The 5,587-nt window shown below is 35.9% G+C and overlaps 1 pseudogene; it reads right to left on the minus strand.

The window, feature by feature from the left end:
- Nucleotides 1–4,267: 4,267 nt before the first annotated feature.
- LOC127546474 (phosphoglycerate mutase 1-like) lies at nt 4,268–4,804 on the minus strand (annotated as a pseudogene).
- Nucleotides 4,805–5,587: the final 783 nt, after the last annotated feature.

Here is a 5,587-nt window from a genome sequence, read left to right on the forward strand (position 1 = left end):
TTTGCATGTTTCTCATTGTAAATCAGTATCTGACATCCTGGAATTTAGGATAGGAATATCAGCATGAATACAGATTGTTTTTTCTCTTCATTGCCCATCAGCTCACCTCAGCACTCTCTGAGATGATGCTTAACATTGAGCTTGGTTGAGAGCTCTTCTGGAAGGCTGTTGCTCTGAGAAATCTCTTCTCATGGGTATGATTTCTTTACAATTGTTTACAGAGTGCATCATCTATGTGTGACAGAAACTCTTATTGGATGATACATAAGGTTCAAAAGCAAAAAGCCCTGAAACTGAAACTTGTTGATTTGCTAGCTTTTACCGAATTATTTTTTCATTCCAAGAGAAACCAACATTAAAGAGTATACTGTTTCAGATATCTCCTTTCATCTTCACTCTACTCCTAATTTCCTCTCATTTCCCTTTCTTCTTCTTTCAATTTCTTAGTTTCTTCTTTCCTCCTTCCCTTTATCTCATTTATAAATTCAACTTTTCTGTTTTTCTTCCTTCTTTTCCCTTTATTTCTTCTTCTCTTCATTCCCTTCCCCCAGGCGTTCTTTTTCTCCTCCTTCAGCCCCACAAAGGAATAGAATGCCTGAAATATGCTGGCATTTTAAAGTTGAAGTAAAAAAGTGAGTTTTATTGCTACTTCTACTTGGAAGCCAAGCTAAGGGCAGAGTCCTGAGGGAAGTGTGATAAAATAACTGAGTCTGAGAAATACAGTTAACAGAATAGTGCCACCAGAAAAAGAATCGTTTCCTGGAATCATCACTTCAGTGTTCCAATTGCAAAGGACAAGACACACATACACATATACAGAGGCACACATATGCACACAAACATGAACATATATACACAAATATTCATGTACACACCCCAAACATAAGTAATTTCACTTCTAGAGAAATGCTCAGTGAAGATTCATACCAAGTTCACAAATAATACTGATAGCAATTCTTAGAAATAGAGATACCTATTATCATTAGGGGAAAAAATGATATTCTTTGGCATCTTTAGTTTGGATGCTAATGCTATGTATATATGCCTGGATTATATATGCAAATATTATATGATTTTAGCAGTATAGAAAGCTTTTCAGAATAAGAACTCCTTTCCCCAGTACAGAGAACAACTTCTCCTGACTTAATGGAAAAGGGTCAGGGAGCTGTCTGAGGTACATCCACAACCTTTCAAATGTCACCTATTCTGTATTTCCTTTTTTTCCCCCTAAGTTCATTACTCTTTCCATTATGATATTCTACATGTGTGTGGTATTAAACATTTACTAAACATCATGTGCCAGTAACTGTGATGTGGCTTGAGATACCAAGGAAAAAAATTGTCTATTTTTATGGAGCTTTGCATTCTATAGGGAGAGACAATATGGACATATGTATGTATCTATGTTTCTATATGCACACATACATATATCTATGTATATGTGTGTACCCATATACATGTATATGTAGTAGATATACACACATATTTAATGCACATCACATATATGTATATAGACAGATTCATGTTAACTGGAAGCTGCACAGAATATTTACAAAAGTTTCCTGCTTGATTATGACTGACCAAGTATGCCTTGGTCAGCAGTTGGGTGCTTTGGATGAAAAAATTGCTTCTGATTGGCCGTTAGTGACTGAAGGGATTGTCAAGGATGATGAAACAATACCTTGATGGCATGAGAAAGATCCAGTGAATCCAGTAAGTCAGTGGACCTTTATAAGAATGTTTCAAATGCCTCATTTTTACTGAACATTCATCTTTTATTATTAGAGATTAATCTCAGATTTGCAGGATTTGCCATTTTGAGTTGCATCTTGAACTTCTTTTCTTTTTAGAATATATAATTTTATTCCTTTGTGTTTTATGGTGGGTTCAGAATGGTCTTGTGGTATTTGAATTTCCTTTTTCTTATTTCAAAGTCTTTTGTTTGGTCAATGATGTCAAATATAGAATTTGTTGTCATTAGTATTATAAAATTTAAGCACTATATGTCTTGGAAATATCATAGTATTTTTCTGGAGTGGGAAAACATTTATGTAGCTGTTACTATGTGGCAGGCACTGTACTAAGTGCTTTAAAACATTATCTTATTTAATCCTCATAGCAATCTGCCTGATTTTACAGTCAAGGAAACTGAGGCAAGCAGACATTAAGTGACTTGCCTAGGAATCATATATTAAGAAAGTGTCTGAGGCCAGACTTGAACTCTGGTCTTTTTGATTCCAATTCCAGCATCTATTCACTGCTCTGCCAGCTACCTCCTAGAGGTCATCTGTAGATTTTCAAACAATATTTTCTTTTCTGTAATCAGAAATTTTAGACAGTTTTTTTTCTATTATTTCTGAATTATGTTGTTGAAATTACTTTGACTTCTCATATTTTTCTGGGAAGTCAAGCTGTTTTTAGATATCTTTATATATTAGATCAAGGTATTTCCCTTGCACAGAGATCATATATACTTTTAATACCAATAAAATCAATACAATTAAAACCAATATCAATACATTTCTATTCCTGCCTTTCAAAGTGCCTTTTACTTTACTATATTTGTATTCCCATTTTGTTGCTGTTTCTTTCTCTTCTTTGTAGAGACTTAATTCCATGGACTCGAATTTTTCTATTCTATGCCATTTTTCTGTTATGCAAGCTACAAATGTATTCCCTTTTAATCTTACTTCAAGATGCTTATTTCTTTTTTGAACTATTCAGGAAAATCATTGTCTTTCCAAGATCTTATTGAGATTCTGGTGGCTATTGTCTACTGACTTCTAGAGTACTCCCTTCCCTTCATCAAAACTTTTAGTGGCTGTTTCATAATCTTTCTTATTTACTCAACTTCTGTTTTTCTATTAAATATACTCTTTCTTACATATTGATATTCTCTCAACTACCCTCACCTTTCATTTTCTCAACTTATTTATTTCCCATGATCTACTCCTCCACCCAACCTCAGCAATATATGGAAATGATCACACCCTTGATCTTATTGCCATCAACCACAGATGCACAATCATGCCAACAGAATCCACTATAAATTAATGTTACATAATCTCCAACTGGGTCCTTTCTAGAGTAAATAAATCCTTTAACACATCTCTATGGACTATCTTTGCCACTACAGCAGATTTTACAAATCTTTTCTTCATTCCTCAAAAATCTCATGACTCCTCTTCCTACCACCTTCTTAGCTGAGAACCTTACTTCATGTTTTAATTGCAAATATTTAGGCCATCTGCTGAGAATTCCCTCTTCCCTCTTCTCATTACCTCCTGATCTTACATCACACAGATACCTTATGTCACTTTTTTTTTTTTTTTTTTTTTTTTTTTTGCTGAGGTAATTGGGATTGAGTGACTTGCCCAGGGTCACACAGTTAGGAAGTGTTAAATGTCTGAGGTATGATTTGAACTCAGGTCCTTCTGACTTCAGGGTTGGTATTCTATCCACTGCACCATCTAGCTGACCCTCTTCTGTCACTTTTTAAAAAGCACATTACTCCTTTATTATAGGGAACAACAAAAACTAAGGGAGAACAGGGTTAGTACAATTATGCTAAAATTAATGAGGACCCAGGTGGCTGGACACGAGGTAGAAGGCAATGGGACACTGAAACACATTTCAACATGCTCTAGGGACATTTCACTGCCACAGAACAGAGCATGGGTAATTATTTGCCCACCCCTTAGAAATCAAGGGACTCCCCCTTATCTGATGTGCCTTAAAATCTTTAATGACTACTATGTGGACCAGTTTAATTTCAAAAGCCACCAATAATGTCTAGAAGGAAAGCAAATGTAACAAATAAACATTAAGACATAATCTCAATTTCCCTAATCCATTTTTCTTGTTCAAAAAGGAAACATCCAAATAAGACTTTATAATTTGTTAAATGACCACTCAGGTTATAGGTAACTTCCTACAATAACCCCTGAGAAGGCTTTCCTACTAGCAGAACTAGTTCATAGGAAGAAATGAAACAATTGCTTCTTTCAACTTTCTACATTAGTCTCTTCTTACTATGATTCCATAACCCCTAATCAGGTCCTTATTGAGCCAAACTACTGAAAAGGCATTTTGACTAATGTGGTTGAGGGGAGGGGCAGCAGAAAAGAAAGGAATTGGTCTGAAATTGGGAGGAAGAATTGAGAAAAGGAACTACCAGTTCTTCACCTGCAGCTATGTGTTATGTTCCCTAAGGTTAGTGAAAAGAGAAGGATCTGGCCACTGCTGGCTTGTACTGATAGCCTTTTTTTTACTTCTTGGCCTTGCCTTGTGCTGACACAGACTCTGTGTCTTTGCCCATGGTCTCTTCATCCTCAAGGAACTAGATGGGCTTGATGGGTTTCAGATTCTTATCCAACTCATACTCAATGGGAATGATAGTGAGTACATTCAGCTCCATGATACTTTCTTCAGACAGACCCTCAAGATGTTTGATGATCCTTCCAAGACTACTGCCATGAACTGCTATCAGAACATGTTATTCTTCCTGGATTTGGGGGGACAATTTCCTAATTCCAAAAGGGAAGAGGCTAGAGCAATGGTGTCTTTCAAGCTCTCAAAGAAAGAATTTGATCCTCAGTAAGGTCTGCAAAGCAAGGATACCTGCTATTCTGCTGTAAAGGTCAGGGTCCATTGTAAGTGGTGAGATATTGTAGGATCTTCAGCCTGACTTTCACCTAAGCCTTACTAGGTGTTTAGCAGCTATCTCTACTTTGTTGAGGTCTTTTGGGCTTCCATAATGTCACTCACTGAGCGGCTAAGTCTTCATTACAGGCAACCACACCAAAGAAATGTATTAAGATACTGTTAATATTTTGAAGTAGGGGAAATAACCATAGTCCTTGAAGATAGATTATTTCACTCATTTAAGTCCTTATTGTTTTGCACATAATAGTAAATATTTGCAAAATGAAATTTTATTATATTATTCTAAAACCTTAGTGAAGCAGGTAATAAAATTAATGCTACCTCTATTTTTATCAGTGATTACAAAGAGAGTGGAAAGGTGATTTATTATTGATTATAGGGCAATGAAGTGGCAGGGTTTGGAATGGAATTCTAGGGAAGTGATGAGAACAAGAATTGTTGACCAGTTATCAATGTAGAGCTTTGACTTGGAATCTGAAGATTTCAATTGGTTGATTGGGAGTAGAGTCTGCAATGTTTACCATTGGTTTCCTAAACTGAAGCCTGTAGTTATGTTACTCCTGGGAAAGACCAGGGAAGTAGCAATCATACTGTGACCCTTATGAGATCACTTATGGCCTGCTTCAAGGTTTTAGTTTCCTGATCTGAACTAGCCCCTGAGATCCTTGAAGAATAGCAAACTCAATATTTAGAGCATGTAGCAACAAAACCCAAGATATTGCAATAGAACCAAAATTCCCACCTGAAGTATGCAGAGGTTGACTTTAACACAAATGTCCATATCAGGATATAAAATTGGAACCATAAGTATGCTACTTCTGCCCTGAAAAGATACAGATGATAAAGAATTATTATGCAGACAAGGACACTTAGGGATTCAAGTGAGTAATTCTAAAACATATATGAACAAGTCTCAAAGAAT

The sequence above is a fragment of the Antechinus flavipes genome, chromosome 2 (assembly GCF_016432865.1).
Source record: "Antechinus flavipes isolate AdamAnt ecotype Samford, QLD, Australia chromosome 2, AdamAnt_v2, whole genome shotgun sequence".
In the NCBI taxonomy this organism is placed as follows: Eukaryota; Metazoa; Chordata; class Mammalia; order Dasyuromorphia; family Dasyuridae; genus Antechinus; species Antechinus flavipes.